This window comes from Pavona decussata, unplaced genomic scaffold (genome assembly GCF_977016875.1).
Source record: "Pavona decussata unplaced genomic scaffold, jaPavDecu1.1 SCAFFOLD_191, whole genome shotgun sequence".
In the NCBI taxonomy this organism is placed as follows: domain Eukaryota; kingdom Metazoa; phylum Cnidaria; class Anthozoa; order Scleractinia; family Agariciidae; genus Pavona; species Pavona decussata.
Genome location: NW_028145600.1, coordinates 12,715 through 33,885, shown reverse-complemented (window position 1 = coordinate 33,885; position 21,171 = coordinate 12,715). Strand labels below are relative to the sequence as shown.

Here is a 21,171-nt window from a genome sequence, read left to right as displayed (position 1 = left end):
TTATAAGTGAATATATTTGACAGTTTGATAAAAATCAATCAAATAAGGTACACTGGTTATCAGGTCAGCTATATAAATTCTTACATTATAAAATATATAATTGACAAGAACCACAATTAACAAAACAATTTTTAATAAAATATTTACTTATTCAGTAATAAAATGAACTGGGCTCTCTTGGGACTGCTCTAAAAATTGTTACTAGAAAAAAATATCTACCAGTAACACACTCATACAACCAATCTCGTTTCCAGGGTCTCTCCTCTTCACGTCCAAGGGAGCAAAGAGACCCTGGGAACGAGTTTGTATTGCAACCTGTTTTCAATGCCAAAGTAGGGAGTACACAGTTCTGGCCTTGACATTTTTAACACATCCTAACTCTCACAGAAAGAGTACATATTTAGAGATTATCTCTTGACATAACTTACAGTAAATAATTGTCTCTTCATATAAAGACAGTGTGACAAAGTCCGCACTGCTTTACGAGCGGTTTACAGTTGAGAATTCAACAAAACCAATATTATCACTCTAACCAATCAAAACAGGCGGTATGTATAATGTACTTGCTAATTCCTGCTAATACAATATACTTGTACTTGTACTTGTTTAGCTAATACAATGTATATTGTACTCGTTTAGCTAGCCGTTGACCAGCCATTGCCAGATTAGTGTACTAATGGCAATTATCACAATTAAATATTAAAGATGAAACAAGCAAATACAAGTACATTGCGTCAAGCGAGAGAAAACGTGCAAATCACGACTGGTTTGGTTTAACTTCTCATTATTGGCTAAGAAATTGGTGCAAGATATTTTTAACCAATCTTAGCAAAGCAGCCCGAAGCAAGCATGATGTTACTTTCGACACTCAATTGAAGACTGATGTGATCAACTATTACATATTTTAGGAAGAAATCAATTGATCTTTTCCTAATTCATGGTCAAATTTCACTCCTCGTGACGAGTAGACACATGGATTGTACATAAGTATTGGAATTAATAATTATTACTTTTGGGAGAGCGAAAGTTACCTCCGTCTTGTATTTGAACTGTGTTGAACGTGCCAAGACTAATTAACCGAGCAAATTATTGGCTTTTATCGCAACGTACGTTTTGAGAAAGTCATAAAAACCAGCTTACCTAACAGTAGGCTCGATTTCCGCCGCTCCCTCGGGTGAGCGCGGCCTCATTTTCCCGAACAGCGGCTGGTAATCGAGCCTAACCTAACAGCATAATCCTATTTTTATATCTTTCGAGATAAGGAAAGTGTAATTCGCTGGTAATATTAGAGAGATTATGCACCACGTTTACGACAAACGTGAGATTGGCGTTTATGTTTCTTGAAAACAAGATGAGTACATAGATGAGAATAATGCAAAATAATTCTGGCCTTTGATACTTACGTAGAACTACTCAATTTCACTGAGAAATTGAAAACAGCGAGCGGTAATGTAGTGTGAGGTTTCGCTGTCGGTAGTTGAACTTTACTGTTGTAATCGTTTAAGGTGGTCGAACACAGTTTGCGCGCGCTTGACAGGTTTATTCTTTTAATGATGATAGTAAGCGTGCGCTAGGGTTGTGGTAAGCAAAATATGGCGTCGATAAAGTGATCCCTTAATTTTATATCAAATGGATCACAAAGTTGAGTTTTGCTCTTAAAATAATCCAGTGTCGTTTGTGAACCCTTTTTCGTTCATCACTGAACAAAGAAAGCGATTTCACGAAGAGCTAACCCTTTTGCACTCTTTTAATCTTTGCTGTGAAAACCCAATAAAATGCCACGCATGCGCATTTGACCAAAAATTTGTGACTGGTTGTGTTAATGGAAATGAACTGTTTTTTAAGGAACCGCTCGTTAGAATTTCGCGAAATTTAACAAAACAGTAGTTCTCTAAAAGCGTAAATTACCTGCAGACAAAGATCCAAATCTGACAGAGGGTATCTCCACAAAACATTAAAGTGCAAAACGGATGTTTACAGAAGATCCCTCTGTTAAAGGTACATGAAAGCAGTGTCACTATGTCAGTCTTTTGTGAGTTTTTCTAGAGACAAAAGAATGGAAAAAATCTAACGAGTGCATTTTCTAAAAATTAAGGAAAACTACTGTTTGTAGGCGGTCAATAGCTCGCTCCGTTGCCATGGCAACGGGACCTAGTTCAACAACGAGTATTAAAATTCATTCCTTTTTAGTTGATCTTGCACCACGCTAATTTTGGGCACCCAGAAGAACGTAGTTTCCAAATAACGCTTACTAACACCTATATACTAGAAAACTGTGTTCGGCCACCTTAATTAGTTTTGTACGATTTGTTCTTGAACATTCGTTCTTTCCCAGAACCGGCGGGGCCTGGGCCCGGCTATCTAGTATTAGAGTAAGTATAGTGAACACTCAGATAATCCATAGGGATCCATAACGCTTTTCTGGTGCTATGAACTGAATTATCAAGAAATTGTGCTCCTTGGCTTCAGTAAAGACCGAATGGCTTTAGCTCATATAAGTGTTCGTATATTGGCAGCTTTTTGTCCATAACATGCAAATTCTTATGCTGGGTAAGTTTTGTTTCATCAAAGCATGCAACAACGAAAAAAGCCAAACACTACTTTCCTCCTTGCGATCTAGATTAAAACTGCTCAGTGTAAATTTTCTTCATTAAAAAGGAAACATTTTTCGTAGATAATTCTGAAAAAGTCACGAACTCTCATGTCGTTTGCTCAAATTTTTGAAAGTTATTCCGGTTCAAAAAAGTCGCCGCGGGCATAATCCGTCTCCCCGCCCCCCTCGGTAAAAGTGAAACCACGAACACTTCTTTATAGTTCCGGCCTTGTGTTTTTGCGTTCCTCCAGCTTTAAATTCTGTACGACCATTGATATCAGTTTCGTCCTGTTAGCCTTTTTTCAAGGTGAGGGTTGTTGTTTTTTTAATTTTTTTCTACCTTATTCGATTTCAACTGATCAGTTTCAGTGACGAGAAAGTCGCTTGTCTACAGTCGCTGCGTATTTCTTTACCTGTCTTTGTTTCTTTGTTTATGTGGCACAAAATCTAAGACAACTACATGAGGTACTTAACTAACACTGTGTCATTGGCATATATGGACAAAATGGTTGTGTGCTACCAGAGAACGAGCAAATTGCACGCATAGCCGGCTATCAATCATTTGCCTAGCCAAAACAACACTGAACAACAATACAGCTTTATACAATCGGTTTTCCTTTGATCTGGTTTCTATAGCAAGAAAGTTTAGATGGAGCTAGGTTGGTCGGGTTAAAGAATGATAAACATCAATCATTTATTATCTATCACAAACTGAATAAATGAGTATTGAAGCTGGGTTTGTCACCAGGTGGGTACATTAAAAATTATTTGGAAATACAAATAAAGTTACACTGGTGGATTAAAAGCGTCCTGAAATCATTTACAATAAAAATGTTCCCGACGTTTCGGTCGCAATCACAGACCTTCAGGGCAAGTGAAAGAAAATTATGCAGAAGCACAGTTATAAACAAGACGCTGATTAAAATTCAGGATATGTGTCATTTTTTCTTGTTAGCGGGAGTCAAGTGTAAATACTCCTTGGGGAGTAACGCCCCGTCGGCTCAATTGAGTGGGTCTTTGGCGCAATTAATCTCCCAGGCCTCGAGAATCTTTCTTTGGTGCCAATTATTGCTAGTCCTGAGAATTGTGGCCTCATCCCACGCGATGTCGTGATTTGTTTTTATCACGTGGTCTGCAAGTGCTGATTTTTCGCCTTGTCGCCGTGCGACAGCCTTTAGGTGTTCGCTTTTTCTTGTTATGAATTTTCTCTGCGTTTCGCCAACGTAAATCTTGCTGCAATTAGCACATGGAATGTCGTAAACGGGATCACGAGTATCTTCTTTATCCATTTGGTCTTTCCGTTTTGGAAACATCTTACTAATTGTCTGATAGGGTTTAAATGCCACTTTGATGCCATGGTTTTCCAGAACTCTCTTAATTGGCTCAGAGGTCCCGCTACGTATGGAGTTGTGCTATACCCCCGTACAGATTCTGCAAGGGGGGTTGTATCTTTCACCGATGGTTTAAAGTTTCTGGCATCCAGAATGAAGCGCTTGGGGTATCCATTGGACTGCAGTGTCGATATTACTCGTTGTTTTTCCTTAATTTGGTCGGATTTTGTTGTGGGAATTTTTGCGGCGCGATCCATCAAAGATTTAACCACAGCTCGCTCGTGCATACTGGGATGATGCGATGAAAAAGACAAATGGCGGTCTGTATGGGTAGGTTTCTGGTAAACGGTGGTGGTTAATCTTCCGTCTTCCTGGTGGTTATCAAATTTTTTAAATTCTTGGTTGCGTTCTTTGATTTCGGGCCGTGTTTTCGAGCCAGACGTGCGAGGCATGAATAAAACATGCGAGGCATGAACAACCCCAACATAAACTGCTAACCGTTAAGCTAACCGGGGAGCTATTTAAGCTAACCTAAGTGCTATTAAGGCTAACTGGAGTGCTCTTTAGGCTAACTGGAGTGTTTTTTAGGCTAACCTGAGTGCCTCAAGGTTAGTTTTGTTTAACCGAAAATTTGGCAACTAAAGCAGTCTATGACCTCGCGGGCCAAGATAGATAAAGATGTCTCACTATTACTATAGAAAAACAATCAATGTAGAAAAAGGTTTCTGTCTTCAAATGAAAAGTGAATAACAAATGCTTTCCCCTGAATTTCATTTAAAAATATAAGCAACGAAACATTGAAAAACGTTCAAGGATATAAACGTACGCGTGATGCGTAACGTTACTCTAGATCGGGGGGGGGGGGGGGGGTGTTACTCAAAAGATGCTTGGGTAGGGAGGTGCAGCCCGGGCGTTCAAACCCTGACCCTGTATACCTAACGGCATAATCCTATTTTTATATATTTCGAGATAATGAAAGTGTAATTTGCGAAAATTCGTCTAGCCAAGGATGCAAAACCAGCTTACCTAACAGCATAATCCTATTTTTATATATTTCGAGAGAAGGAAAGTGTAATTTGCGAAAATTCGTCTTGCCAAGGATGCAAAACCAGCTTACCTAACGGCATAATCCTATTTTTATATATTTCGAGATAATGAAAGTGTAGTTTGCTGGTAATATTACAAACATTATGCACCACATTTACGATAAACGTGAGATTTGCGTTCATGTTTCTTGAAAACAAAATGAGTAGATAGATGAGAATAATGTAAAATAATTCTGGCCTTTGATACTAACACAAAACTACTCAATTTCACTGAGAAACTGAAAACATCGAGCGACAAATGTAGTGTGAGATTTCGCTGTCGGTAGTTTGAGTTTGACTGTTGTAATTGTTTAGTTTTGTTCAATTTATTCTTGAACAGGCGTTCCGAGTTTCCCAGAACAAGCGGGGCGTTTGCTCAAATTTTTAAAAGTTATTCCGGTTCAAAAAGACGCCGCAGGCAAAATCTGTTTCCCCTCCCCCTCGGTGCAACTGAATGCACAAAACGTCTTTATAGTTCCGACCTTTGGTTCTTGCGTTCCGCTCCGGCTCTAAGTTCTGTACGTCCATTAAGTTTCGTCCTGTTGCCCTTTTTCAAGGTGAGTGTTGTTGTTTTTTATTATTTTTTACCTTATTCCATTTCAACTGATCAGTTTTGGTGACGTGGAAGTCGCTTGGCTACAGTCGCTTCCGTATAAACGGCATTTCGTAATTCACAAGGAGTCTTCCTTACATAATCTTACTAAAAGTTTTGATAACAACGTACTCAGATACATAAAATATTAAAAAAGGACAATTCGTTGCCTACATGCTTGGAGCCAGCTGGTAATTCTTGTCAACTAACTGGTACATGATAATAAGTTTGTCAATATTTGCGCAAATTCGTCTTGCCAAGGATGCTGTTATTATCCCCCCTCGTGTGATACTATTTAATAAATCAATAATGGTTCAGGTTTGAACTTGGGATCGATCGACTAGCTTTTAAGGCCGTCTCTATCTACTGAACAAGAAAGAGATGATCTACACTCGGAATGCCAAACGGCGTGGCAACTGACATTTTGCCACTTAAAAAGAGGATGGAGAGCTATCAAGCAATCTGCAGATGTTCAACCAACGGATCACAATGTTTAGTCTCTTAGAAACATTAACGCTTGTTGTAACCAATCTATTTTACTTTATATGAACTGAATCACTTTCGCTTTGAACGGAGTCTTATTACGCTTCAGTTAGCCCCGCTGCAGACAAAGACAGTTTTAATTAATCTCTTTTCTGGGACTCAATAGCGCTGAGTCAGATTGGCAGAAAGGTTTCCGCGCTGCGTATTTCTTTACCTGTCTTTGTTTCTTTGTTTATGTGGCACAAAATCTAAGACAACTACATGAGGTACTTAACTAACACTGTGTCATTGGCATATATGGACAAAATGGTTGTGTGCTACCAGAGAACGAGCAAATTGCACGCATAGCCGGCTATCAATCATTTGCCTAGCCAAAACAACACTGAACAACAATACAGCTTTATACAATCGGTCTTCCTTTGATCTGGTTTCTATAGCAAGAAAGTTTAGATGGAGCTAGGTTGGTCGGGTTAAAGAATGATAAACATCAATCATTTATTATCTATCACAAACTGAATAAATGAGTATTGAAGCTGGGTTTGTCACCAGGTGGGTACATTAAAAATTATTTGGAAATACAAATAAAGTTACACTGGTGGATTAAAAGCGTCCTGAAATTATTTACAATAAAAATGTTCCCGACGTTTCGGTCGCAATCACAGACCTTCAGGGGAAGTGAAAGAAAATTATGCAGAAGCACAGTTATAAACAAGACGCTGATTAAAATTCAGGATATGTGTCATTTTTTCTTGTTAGCGAGAGTCAAGCGAAATACTCCTTGGGGAGTAACGCCCCGTCGGCTTGATTGAGTGGGTCTTTGGCGCAATTAATCTCCCAGGTTCTTTGGTGTTAATTATTTCTAGTCCTGAGAATTGTGGCCTCATCCCACGCGATGTCGTGATTTGTTTTTATCACGTGGTCTGCAAGCGCTGATTTTTCGCCTTGTCGTCGTGCGACAGCCTTTAGGTGTTCGCTTTTTCTTGTTATGAATTTTCTCTGCGTTTCGCCAACGTAAATCTTGCTGCAATTAGCACATGGAATGTCGTAAACGGGATCACGAGTATCTTCTTTATCCATTTGGTCTTTCCGTTTTGGAAACATCTTGCTAATTGTCTGATAGGGTTTAATTAAATGCCACTTTGATGCCATGGTTTTCCAGAACTCTCTTAATTAGCTCAGAGGTCCCGCTACGTATGGAGTTGTGCTATACCCCCGTACAGATTCTGGAGGGGGGTTGTATCTTTCACCGATGGTTTAAAGTTTCTGGCATCCAGAATGAAGCGCTTGGGGTATCCATTGGACTGCAGTGTCGATATTACTCGTTGTTTTTCCTTAATTTGGTCGGATTTTGTTGTGGGAATTTTTGCGACGCGATCCATCAATGATTTAACCACAGCTCGCTTGTGCATACTGGGATGATGCGATGAAAAAGACAAATAGTGGTCAGTATGGGTAAGTTTCCGGTAAACGGTGGTGGTTAATCTTCCGTCTTCCTGGTGGTGAAACATCCAGTGTAAACTTAATGCAGGGTTCAATTGAATTCAAATGTTCAGGAAAAGTCTGAGTACTAACGTTAACAGCTACATCTACCGGAATCGACGTAAACAAAGAGACGACATCGAAGGAGACAAGCTCGTCGTCATCCGGAAGATTGATGTCAGCAACGCCTTCACAGAACTCCTTCGATGTCGTCTCTTTGTTTACGTCGATTCCGGTAGATGTAGCTGTTAACGTTAGTACTCAGACTTTTCCTGAACATTTGAATTCAATTGAACCCTGCATTAAGTTTACACTGGATGCTTCACCACCAGGAAGACGGAAGATTAACCACCACCGTTTACCGGAAACCTACCCATACTGACCACTATTTGTCTTTTTCATCGCATCATCCCAGTATGCACAAGTGAGCTGTGGTTAAATCTTTGATGGATCGCGCCGCAAAAATTCCCACAACAAAATCCGACCAAATTAAGGAAAAACAACGAGTAATATCGACACTGCAGTCCAATGGATACCCCAAGCGCTTCATTCTGGATGCCAGAAACTTTAAACCATCGGTGAAAGATACAACCCCCCTTGCAGAATCTGTACGGGGGTATAGCACAACTCCATACGTAGCGGGACCTCTGAGCCAATTAAGAGAGTTCTGGAAAACCATGGCATCAAAGTGGCATTTAAACCCTATCAGACAATTAGCAAGATGTTTCCAAAACGGAAAGACCAAATGGATAAAGAAGATACTCGTGATCCCGTTTACGACATTCCATGTGCTAATTGCAGCAAGATTTACGTTGGCGAAACGCAGAGAAAATTCATAACAAGAAAAAGCGAACACCTAAAGGCTGTCGCACGGCGACAAGGCGAAAAATCAGCACTTGCAGACCACGTGATAAAAACAAATCACGACATCGCGTGGGATGAGGCCACAATTCTCAGGACTAGCAATAATTGGCACCAAAGAAAGATTCTCGAGGCCTGGGAGATTAATTGCGCCAATGACCCACTCAATCGAGCCGACGGGGCGTTACTCCCCAAGGAGTATTTACACTTGACTCTCGCTAACAAGAAAAATGACACATATCCTGAATTTTAATCAGCGTCTTGTTTATAACTGTGCTTCTGCATAATTTTTCTTTCACTTCCCCTGAAGAAGGTCCGTGATTGCGACCGAAACGTCGGGAACATTTTTATTGTAAATAATTTCAGGACGCTTTTAATCCACCAGTGTAACTTTATTTGTATTTCCAAATAATTTTTAATGAATAAATGAGAATAAAGCAAAGAGGAAAAAGAATTATTCCAAGCTCAAAAAATAGAGACAACTTAAGTTCAACGAAAGCAAGCTAATGACTAAGGTGACATAAGATGATTGGCACGAGAAATGACGGAGAGTGTTTACAACTGCAGCCTTATTTTGACACTGCTCATTGCAATGGCCAGTTCTCAAGATATAGCTGACATCACCAGGCTATTGTTATAGATGTGCCAAGCAAAGATGTCATTGGTTGTAGAAAATCAAAGAACCATGTTCATTTTTGTATTATTTGAATAAAAAAAAAGCAGAAAACGAAAGTCATTCACTTCCTTTTCACATTTCCTGGCCTTTATTTCCATCCAGCACGGTGCATACACTAACTATTGAAGTTTTTGTATGTTACTTTCTTAACTATTACATACATGATTTTAGGTAGAAATCGTTTTTCTTTTCCTTTTCTAATTCATGGTCAAATTTCACTCCTCGCAACGAGTAGACACATCGTTTATAGATTAGTAATGGAATCAATAATTATTACTAAGGAGAAAGCGAAAGTTACTTCCGCCCTCAATTCAGTCTTTTTAATTGTGTTGAACTTACCAAGACTAATTAACCGAGCAAATTATTGGCTTTAATTTATTTATCGCCACGTACGTTTTGAGAAAGTCGCAAAAACTAGCTTACCTAACGGCATAATCCTATTTTTACATATTTCGAGATAAGAAAAGTGTAATTCTTTGGTAATATTGGAGAGATTATGCACCATGTTTACGATAAACGTGAGATTCGCGTTTATGTTTCTTGAAAACAAAATGAGTACATAGATGAGAATAGTGCAAAGTAATTCTGGCCTTTGATACTAACGTAAAACCACTCAATGTCACTGAGAAATTGAAAACAGCGAGCGGTAAATGTAGTGTGAGATTTCGCTGGCGGTAGTTGAACTTTACTGTAGTTGTAATTGTTTAGTTTTGTTCAATTTATTCTTGAACATTCGTTCTTTCTCAAAGCCAGCGGGGCCTGTGCCCGGCTATCTAGTATTAGTATAAGTATAGTGAACACTCAGATAATCCATAGGCATCCACAGGCCCGTAGCAGGGGGAGGGGCAGGGTGGGCTCGAGCCCCCCCAGAATTTTTGGAAGTCACAAAACAGTTTGCCAAAAAATAAATAATTAAACCAAATTAATGTGCAGCAATCAGTCTTAAACTCTGACGCTGCAAATGCCTTTTCACAGCCCTATAAAAATGTGTTTACTACCTTTCAGTTTCCTTCGCTAACAGTTTGTTTTTATATACAACAACAACAACAACAACAACAACAACAAAGGTACTCCTACCTTGTAAATCGAAAATAACAACCAAAATGGATCGAAATCAACCAATCTTAAGCCCTAAAAGCTGTTAAAATAAACTACTTGTTTTCTAAGGCATGCGCTCATTTATAGCAATTCAAATGTCCTTAGACCTCCTTAGTGTATAACAATTTAGTGTTCGCGCGTTGTCGAAAGACACAAATATGTCCTCTCAAGAGCCAGAGAAGAAATTCTCCCACAGTCGGATTCTTGCTGCCCGGTTAAAGCCAAATTTTACAAGAGAGAGAAAAATTGGTCGTCATTTATTTACGTCCTCCTTCAAACGCGAAATTAGGAAACTTCACATGGTAGTCCACGTAAAAGAAACGGCAAAAAAATGTAAAAGTGTGATGCAGGTGCAAAGTTATTGATTTATTTATTTTTTAACAACTTTACTTACCAAATCTTCTTTTTTTATGTTTTTTTTTATGTTCTTGCTGCATCTTAAACTCCCTAATCAGTCTGTTTTATTTATTTATTTATTTATTTATTTTTTTTTGGGGGGGGGGTTGTTTTGTTTAACCATATTGCTGAGCCCCCTCAGTTGTTTTAGCCTTGCTACGGGCCTGCATCCATAACGCTTTTCTGGTGCTATGAACTGAATTATCAAGAAATTGTGCTGCTTGGGTTCAGTAAAGGCCTAATGTCTTTAGCTCATATAAGTGTTCGTATATTGGCAGCTTTTTGTCCATAACACGCTAATTCTTACGCTGGGTAAGTTTTGTTTCATCAAAGCACGCAACAGCGAAGAAAGCTAAACACTACTTTCCTCCTTGCGATCTAGCTTAAAACTGCTCAGTGTAAACTTTCTTTATTAAAAAGAAATTTTTCCTAGATAATTCTGAAAAAGTCACGAAGTCATGGCGTTTGCTCAAATTCACGAAGTTTCATGGCGTTTGCTCAAATGCTTAATTAAAAGTTATTCCGGATCAAAAAAGTCGCCGCGGGCATAATCCTTCTCCCCTCCCCCCTCGGTGAAAGTGAAACCACGAAAACTTCTATATATTTCCGGCCTTGTGTTCTTGCGTTCCTCCAGCTCTAAATTCTATACGTCCATTGAGATCAGTTTCGTCCTGTTTGCCTTTTTTCAAGGTGAGTGTTGTTGTTTTTTCTTTTTTTTTTTTTTTTTACCTTATTCGATTTCATCTGATAAGTTTTATAAAAGTGAAAGTCGCTTGTCTACGGTCGTTTCCGTATCAACGGCATTTCGTAATTCACCAGGAATCTTCCTTACTTAATCTTACTAAAAGTTTTGATAACGACGTACTCAGATACATAAAATATTAAAAAGGACAATTCGTTGCCTACATGCTAGGAGTCAGCTGGTAATTCTTGTCAACTAACTCAGTGGTACATGATAATAAGGTTGTCCGCAATATTTACGCAAAGTTGTCTTGCCAAGGATGCTGTTATTATCCCCCCTCGAGAGATACTAATTAATAAATCAATAATGGTTCAGGTTTGAACTTGGGATCGATCGAATAGCTTTTAAAACCGTCTCTATTTAGTGAAGAAGAAAGAAATGATCTACACTCGGAATGGCGAACGGCGCGGCAAGTCACGGCTTGAATGACATTTTGCCACTTTAAGAGGATGGAGAGCTATCAAGCAATCCGGAGATGTTCAACCGACGGATCGATCACAATGTTCAGTCTCTTAGGGACATTAACGCCTGTTGTAACCAATCTATTTTACTTTATATGAACTGAATCACTTTCGCTTTAAACGGAGCCTTATTACGCTTTAGTGAGCCCCGCTGCAGACAAAGACAGTTTTAATTCATCTCTTTTCTGGGACTGAATAGCACTGAGTCAGATTGGCAGAAAAGGTTTCCGCGCTACGTATATCTTTATCTTCCTTTGTTTCTTTGTTTATGTGGCACAAAATCTAAGACAACTACATGAGGTACTTAACTAACACCGTGTCATTGGCATGTATGGACAAAATGGTTGTGTGCTATTTCTATTTGCCAGTCCATACGAAATACCAAAGAACGAGCGATTGCACGCATAGCCGCCTATCAATCATTTGCCTAGCCAAAACAAAACTGAACAACAATACAGCTCCATACAATCGGTTTTCGTTTGATCTGGTTTCTATTGCAAGAAAGTTTAGATGGAGCTAGGTTGGTCAGGTTAAAGAATGATAAACATTAATCATTCATTATCTATCACAAACTGAATAAAGCAAAAGGTGAAAAAAGCAAGGAGGAAAAAGAACTATTTCAAGCTAAAAAACGAGAGAAAAATTTAGTTCAAAGAAAACAATCTAATGAATAAGGTGACATAAGATGATCGGCACGAGAAATGACGTGGAGTGTTCACAACTGCAGCCTTATGTTGACATTGCTCATTGCATGCAATAGGTTCTCAAGATATAGCTGACATCAATGGGCTATTGTTATTGATATGCCAAGCAAAGATCTCATTGGTTGTAGAAAGTCAAAGAAACCGTGTTAATTTTTGTTTTATTCGAACAACAAAAGCTTAAAACGAAAGTCATTCACTTCCTCTTCGAGCGAGCGGCAAATGAGATGTCGTATGAAGCTGTCGGGGGTTTGAACTTTACTGTTTTAATCGTTTAGTTTTGTACGATTTATTCTTGAACATTCGTTCTTTCCCAGAGCCAGCGGGGCCTGTGCCCGGCTATCTAGTATTAGTATAAGTATAGTGAACACTCAGATAATCCATAGGGATCCATAACGGTTTTCTGGTGCTATGAACTGAATTATCAAGAAATTGTGCTCCTTGGGTTCAGTAAAGGCCTAATGTCTTTAGCTCATATAAGTGTTCATATATTGCCAGCTTTTTGTCCATAATTTAAACGCATTATTCTTACGCTGAGCAAGTTTTGTTTCATCAAAGCACGCAACAGCGAAGAAAGCTAAACAGTAATTTCCTCCTTGCGATCTAGCTCAAAACTGCTCAGTGTAATATTTCTTCATTAAGAAGAGGGATATTCCATTTGCTGAAAAAGCGCCACGTCAAAAATCAACTGCTATGGTGACATAGAATTCAATGAACTCTTCCTGACCTCATAAAATTTTTTCTAGATAATTCTGAAAACTGAGTCACGAAGTTTCATGGTGTTTGCTCAAATTCTTAATTAAAAGTTATTCCGGTTCAAAAAGTCGCCGGGGGCAGAATCCCCCTCCCCTCCCCCCTCGGTGAAAGTGAAACCACGAAACGACTTCTTTATAGTTCCGGCCTTGTGTTCTTGCGTTCCTCCAGCTCTAAATTCTGTACGTCCATTGAGATCAGTCTCGTCCCGTTTGCCTTTTTTCAAGGTGAGTGTTGTTGTTTTTTATTATTATTTTTTTTTTACCTTATTCGATTTCAACTGATAAGTTTTATAGACGTGAAAGTCGCTTGTCGACAGTCGCTTCCGTATAAACGGCATTTCGTAATTCACAAGGAATCTTCCTTACACAATCTTACTAAAAGTTTTGATAACGACGTACTCAGATACATAAAATATTAAAAAGGACAATTCGTTGCCTACATGCTAGGAGCCAGCTGGTAATTCTTGTCAACAAACTGGTACATGATAATAAGTTTGTCAATATTTGCGCAAATTTGTCTTGCCAAGGATGCTGTTACTATCCCCTCTCGAGAGATACTATTTAATAAATCAATAATGGTTCAGGTTTGAACTTGGGATCGATCGAATAGCTTTTAAAACCGTCTCTATTTAGGGAAGAAGAAAGAAATGATCTACACTCGGAATGGCGAACGGCGCGGCAAGTCACGGCTTGACTGACATTTTGCCACTTAAAAAGAGGATGGAGAGCTATCAAGCAATCCGGAGATGTTTAACCGACGGATCGATCACCATGTTCAGTCTCTTAAGGACATTAACGCCTGTTGTAACCAATCTATTTTACTTTATATGAACTGAATCACTTTCGCTTTAAAGGGAGCCTTATTACGCTTTAGTGAGCCCCGCTGCAGACAAAGACAGTTTTAATTAATCTCTTTTCTGGGACTGAAAAGCACTGAGTCAGATTGGCAGAAAGGTTTCCGCGCTACGTTTTTCTTTATCTTCCTTTGTTTCTTTGTTTATGTGGCACAAAATCTATGACAACTGCATAAGGTACTTAACTAACACCGTGTCATTGGCATGTATGGACAAAATGGTTGTGAGCTATTTCTATTTGCCAGTCCATACGAAATACCAGAGAATGAGCGATTGCACGCATAGCCGGCCATCAATCATTTGCCTAGCCAAAACAAAACTGAACAACAATACAGCTCCATACAATCGGTTTTCGTTTGATCTGGTTTCTATCGCAAGAAAGTTTAGATGGAGCTACCCGGCCGTGCTGCGGGTTCTAATTTTTTCGGATTTTGCGGATTGACCTCGATCCGCAAAAATTAGTTCTCGCAAAAAAGAACACCCGCAAAATAAAACGCCGCAAAAATTAACTCCCTTCAGTCAAATTTCAAACTCCGCTTTTAATAGACTTGTTCCACTGGGCAGTATACTTTGGACTTAAACAAGAACATTAACCTGATTTTCCATCACAAAGCAACTAGATCTGTCAAGAGTAAAGCAGTTCAGTACATTAGATTTACACGAATGGGTCATCTGAAGGAACGCACAGACTTGAATCGTGCAGCAGACCAACCATGTTCTAGTGGCGCTTCTGCGGCGGCCTGCGCAGAAGTGCAGAAGTTCAACTTGACAAGAGTGTTATTTTTGTCGACTGAATCGGTCTCATTGCGTTACAGCAGTGCAAAGTTTTGCATTTTAGCAGGCCGCTGTCAGTTAGTCTTGTACACTAGCTACATTTTTCACTCGAAAGCCCCTCTGTATGCCTACAAAGGTTTCAGCATCGGTAATTCAAACATTCATACCGGCTGCTTTCTTTATAAAATAATGTATGGTAATACCGGTCGTGGCAAACCGTATTAACGAAACAGTGTTTTGTTATGCATGGTTGGGGAAGACTTTTGGTTTGTTTTGTTGCCAGTTGTTCAGTCCCTTTCCGCAGTAAGGTATTACAGTGATATGTCCCTAATCAGTGTAAGTGGAGTGAACTGTGACTGAACATATCGTACAATTAAAGTTGAATATATTTTAAAAGCTTTCTTCCTCTTAAATGTTTTCTGCTGCTTGAACAGAGCATCGCAAAAATTTGTTCTCAGTAGAAATTTCAGTCATCTCGAACCGCAAAAAAAGTTGTTCCCGCAAACCACAAAAAGTCGCCAATCCGCAAAATAAAACTCCCGCAAAATTTTCGTGCTACTCACGGTAATAAAAACGTGAGCCTGTCTTGTTGTTCAGTTTTGAACGACTAGTAGATTTATGCTAAAACAATTAGATTATTTGCTCTCGATTTCTATGCGTGATAGTTGATTCGGACTTCGCCCTCATCAACTATCACGCGATAGAAATCTCGAGCTCATAATCTAATTGTTAAATATTATAGGATGTTATCGACCTTGGTTTGAGCTTGCAAAAAAAAAAAAAACGCGGCGAGCGAGCTGGAGTGTGTCTTAAACATTTAAATCGTTGTGTGAGTTTAAATCGCGAGTGTGAGTTTATTATCCGGAGAAGCAGTTCCGACAGTAGGGCCGTAAAAATGGTCACCTGGTCATCACTGCCTTTTGCCGTTTGCCGTAAACGGTCTAAACGTGGTGCTTAATCTCTCTATTGTTTCAAGACCACGGTGAAGAAAATGATCAGCAATGAGGAGATCGTTGACATTTGGCCGAAATCGAAATTAAAATCCAAAATCAAATTCAAAAATGGCCCGAGAACTTTCAAATTTTTCGCCTCTTACATCCTTTCGACGAGACAATTGCCGGGGGGTTAAGTGAACTAGAGAATCTTTTACCGACAGGCTCGATTACGAAGCAAATTGACGCTAAATTCCTTATAAATTCTTATATTTTTACCTTCAATTAGTCCTCTTGCAAATCTAAATTAACTGGCTGTACTTCTGTACTACTGCGCCGTGACAAATCCAGTTGTAAAACATATTGAATGGCCTGATAGTATTTCAGCGTGTATTTCAGCATAGTGCGACACACAAAGTTCAACTTTGGAATTTTTTTATGTCGTTTTTCAGGCGTTTACCCCCAAAGCTTCGTACTGGGACAACTTAGTACATAACGTACTTCTATGTGAAAAACTACAGAAAATTGGATTCTTTTTGTAAATAAGTTTTGTGACTGAAAAACGGTACGTTTCCGCCTTGGCTACTCGGCGGCACAAACGGCCTCATTGAACTACACCGCAGAAGCAAAAAAAATAAAAATAAAAAATGAGGAAGAAAAAGCTTACCTTAATATATGAAGCCGTATAATTATCAGAACACGGCACACTCTTTGGAAAAAAATTCTTTCTTTTTTAATTTCTGAACAAAAGCTTGACACTGGCCTGCAAGCCCAGTTTTTCCATTTCTGAGGCTTTCAACATATTTTTTTCAAGTGACTACACATACACCATAACCAGGAAAGGGGCTCCAGCCCAACTGAAATTTCGGGTTGAATTACATTTTGTCGTGATGTTCGGTAGATGCAAATAACTTTGGACAGTCTAGCGAGGATAGGCTTAATGATATACAGCTTACAATAGTAAGAAATGTTTCGATAGAGATATATTTTTAGTCAGTGAAACACATCAGGCAAACTCGGAAGCTGACACTGGTTTGCTGACTGGCTCTTAAGACATGTACACTGAATGACACAGCGATGAATTTACTATAAAGTGACCATTTCTCTGTTGCTTTAATTGTATATTATACAGCCATTTCAATTAACGTTGTCGGATCAAAGATTCTGTGGGGGTTAGGGTTAGGGTTAATAAGTTCATCAAAATCAGCTATGCCTCGTCCGTCCAGTGAAGATATACGATAGCGAGCCATTTGGATGAAAGAAATGTTAGGATATCAAAATGGATGAGGTTGCAGCCTCCTTGAAGATGTCTTTAAGCTTTAAGCTTTGATCCGACAACGTTAATTGAAATAGCTGTATACAATGAATAAGCTAGTCAACAAGGTCGACAACAGAAAACATTACGAGTCCCTCTCCTAACAGGAGTCGAACTTATTCAGATTCGACTCCTGTTGGCCGGTATTCCTGTATTTGTGTATTGCATGAGCAAAATAAATTGTATTGTATTTTATTGTATTGCATTGTAAAACATTCATCTATCAGTTGTTCACCAGGCTTAAAACATGACTTCAAATTTTATTGACAAGAGATTTTTTGATCACAGGTCCCAAAATAATGGATACCAGTATAGATTTGTACAAATATACTGGCCATAACGGCGAGAAGCATCTAGTACCCATCGAACGTGTAAACTCGCTTTCCCAGCTTCGAAGAGGAGATCATATCGCCTTCCCAAGGTTAAATGAAAGATATTGGCATCATGCTATAGTAGAAGATATCGATACACAGAAGGATGAAATACGCGTCATTGAGTATTCCAATTCCGCTAAAGGGTTTTTGGAGGATAACTGCTTCCCTCCCAAGAACCCAGGAAAGGCAAAAGTAAAAAGGGGGGGAGTACAACCTTCACGATGATTCTGTGTACCTAATTAAACACAAAGAATGCCTTGATGCGGAAACCGTTGTTTTCGTAGGAAAAAGCAGGCTGGGGGAAAGAGAATACAGCGCCTTTACCCTGAACTGTGAGCATTTTGCCCTGTGGTGTAAGACAGGTATTTCATCTTCCGAACAAATCAAAGAAAAGGTTGAAGAAGTAGACAAAGAAATCACGAAAGAAATCGCGAAAAGAAGATTGCACAAGGCAGCAGATGGACGAACGTCCCACACTGAATCAGAGACTGCAGAAAATATCATGAACATGCTTGATGTTACCAACGAAGTTTTGACCCAAACTGTTACAAAAGGTGGACAGGAGATGGTAAGAGCTGTTGGACGTGAGGCAACCAGGAAAGTTCTGACCCAAGCTGTATCAAGTGGCGGCCAAGAGATCGCGAAGACAGGGACTCGCCATACAACTAAGGAGGTTTTCGCCCATACTGCATCTAAAACAAAAGAATTTGTTAGCCAGACGACAACCAAGACTGGAAGTAAAGCTGGAGGATCTCTTCTTGGAGGAGTAGCGTGTGGACTAGTTATAGAAGGTGCATTAGTTTGGTATGACATACACTGCGCGGAAAAAGATATGCAAGCAGGAAGAATCAACAAAGAGGATTTCAACAAAGCTGTTGGGAAGAGAGTTGTTGATGGCGTCAGTAGCGTAGCCGGTTCTACTGCAGGAGCAGCCATTGGTCAAGTCTTAATTCCTGTTCCCTTTGTGGGTGGTGTTGTAGGAGGAATAGTAGGCGGAATTGCTGGGCGTTTTTTCGGAAGAAATACTTTGTACTAACTCGAAGACAGAGCAAAGAGGCAAAGAACAATTAATTAACTCGCAGGGCATTGGAACTCGAATTCTTGAATGACAGAAAGTGTTATTTTTGTTTCATTTTAGCGATAAACTAGAAAAGCTGCAACAATTAATTGTATAAAAAATCAGAATCCGAATTGATGGCACTGTGACTAAGAACCGTGTATGAAGTGTGTAGCCATCTGTGTAAATATAGCATATTTTAATCCCGTTACATTTTTTACTTTTTTCTTTTTTTAACCTTTTTAGCCCGTTCTTTCTTTTTCTACAATGGCGTAAAAAATAAGGAAATTTGATTAGCACAAAGTAGATGAGATATGTTAAAGTCAAAAATACGATTGATGCCCAAATGTTAATTTTCACATATGAGTAATATACCTCATCGTTATTTAGACCGTCCTTGGAAATGTACGCAAGCATTCTCGCTGATTGGCTCCTTACTCATGGGCGATCAGCTCATATCATACGAGTAGGCAAGTCGCAGATTAGACTTTTAAGAAATGTCTTCACTAACAGAAACGTTTCTTTTGGTAAGGTAAACCATTTCGCACGGAGTTGTCTATATAACGAAAGAAGCATTTTATGAAATCAAGTCGCTTACGGGCTTATAACCAACGGGATGCGCTCAGGCAGCAGCATCATTAGAGACCTTTAGATTATAATACGAGGGTAAGCATGGGGTTAACTGATAGCCGAGAATTCGGGTCAAAAGTTTTACTTTTAGCAGAAAAATTGCGAGTTTTTTTTTTATTTTTTCATAACAGATAGCCGAGAAACCTTAAGAAGCGTGATAGCTAGGATGGCTAAATTTTGTCTGAGCAAAGCGTGAGTCAGTTTGATAGCTAAGAAATGACCGAAATCAATTCAGCTGAAATCAAGAGAAATGGCTACAATTGTATAACTGACAGCTGAGAATGCAGCATACCCATGCCCTGCGAAAGCGTGACCAGTGTCATTTTGGCGGGAAAACGAGGTAGGCGTCGTCATTTTACTTCGAGTTTTTGTGAACGACGTTGTGGCGAAAACCAAATCCTCGAAATGTAGCTGCTAGTCGTTTTCATTTTGGAATGGCCGAATTTTTACTAGAGACGAATTACCTTCTGCCGATAAATTGGGTCAATCACAGCTAATCACGAAAGGGCTTAGCTATGATCATTCAAAACAACTGCGTCAAATTTGTCGCTCGCAAAGAGTGAAATGAAGCTTGCTGGATAAACCTCTTCTCGGTACTTGGCTTTAAAACTGAGATCAAGAAGTCGTCCTTGTACTATAATCAAAAGCTCTCTACTGGTAGTTGGTTTTAAACTTCTCATCGCCCTGGGCTTAAGACAGTTTATGGCGGAAATGTAAATACGCATACTGTAATCTGTTATTGCATAACATTTAATAGTCGAGCTGTGTGGGGTGTATAAACTAACTAATTAGGCGATAAAGGCTCGTTTAAACGGTTTCAGCATTTGACTGACCTTCAACAATGAGCTGATCAAACGCCCCGGCCCTGACATTTGGTTCAACAAAATGTTGAACGAATGTTGAAGCAAATGTTGAAACCGTTTAAACGGCCGATAAGTTGCAAAAGCTGCAATATTTTTATTATCGATTGTGGATAGCGTAGCCTGAATTAAGTTTAAATATCAGCCTTTTTTATTCACATCCTAGAGATGTGGAACACTACATAAATACAACAAGGTTACTCAGACTATCTGAGAACTGAAATCGGTTGGAACGATAGGAAGCGATAAGAGGAAGGAAAAAATTCGCCTTAATTTGCTCACGTCCTCAAAAAGACTTTAAACTTGGTCATTTTAAAATTTGTAATGCAGGTATCATTTTTTAGGTAGACACTTGAGGAAACAGTTAAAACTCTGTTTATAGATAGTCTGCATGGATGAGAAATCCATCATTCTGTATTTGCATAATAAAGGATTAGTCATACGGCCGCAGTGTTATGTTTTCACACATACTTGGGATACCGTAAAATTCCGAAAATGAGCTCCGGGGCTTATATTTTTCAAAGGACCTTTTTGATGGGCTTATTTTTGGAAGGGGCTTATATTCGGAGGGGCTTATTATTAAAGGGAAATTTGCGTTTCAAAATTGGCTAATTGAGAATATTTACCAACTACAAGTCCCCGTGGGCTTATATTCGGAGGGGCTTATTATTAAAGGGAAATTTGCGTTTCAAAATTGGCTAATTGAGAATATTTACCAACTACAAGTCCCCGTGGGCTTATATTCGGAGGGGCTTATTATTAAAGGGAAATTTGCGTTTCAAAATTGGCTAATTGAGAATATTTACCAACTACAAGTCCCCGTGGGCTTATATTCGGAGGGGCTTATTATTAAAGGGAAATTTGCGTTTCAAAATTGGCTAATTGAGAATATTTACCAACTACAAGTCCCCGTGGGCTTATATTCGGAGGGGCTTATTATTAAAGGGAAATTTGCGTTTCAAAATTGGCTAATTGAGAATATTTACCAACTACAAGTCCCCGTGGGCTTATATTCGGAGGGGCTTATTATTAAAGGGAAATTTGCGTTTCAAAATTGGCTAATTGAGAATATTTACCAACTACAAGTCCCCGTGGGCTTATATTCGGAGGGGCTTATTATTA

At 39.1% G+C, this 21,171-nt stretch overlaps 1 long non-coding RNA gene and 1 pseudogene across 2 annotated transcripts in view; one reads left to right on the top strand and one right to left on the bottom strand.

The window, feature by feature from the left end:
* The window catches only part of LOC146462100 (uncharacterized), a 46,529-nt gene that overhangs the window by 22,755 nt on the left and 2,603 nt on the right, over positions 1 to 21,171 (bottom strand). The gene's annotated exons all lie outside the window — the stretch shown is intronic.
* Positions 5,503 to 20,494, top strand: LOC146462101 (uncharacterized; annotated as a pseudogene). Its single transcript, XR_014857214.1, has 2 exons — positions 5,503 to 5,566; positions 17,417 to 20,494. The product of XR_014857214.1 is annotated as an uncharacterized LOC146462101 (transcript).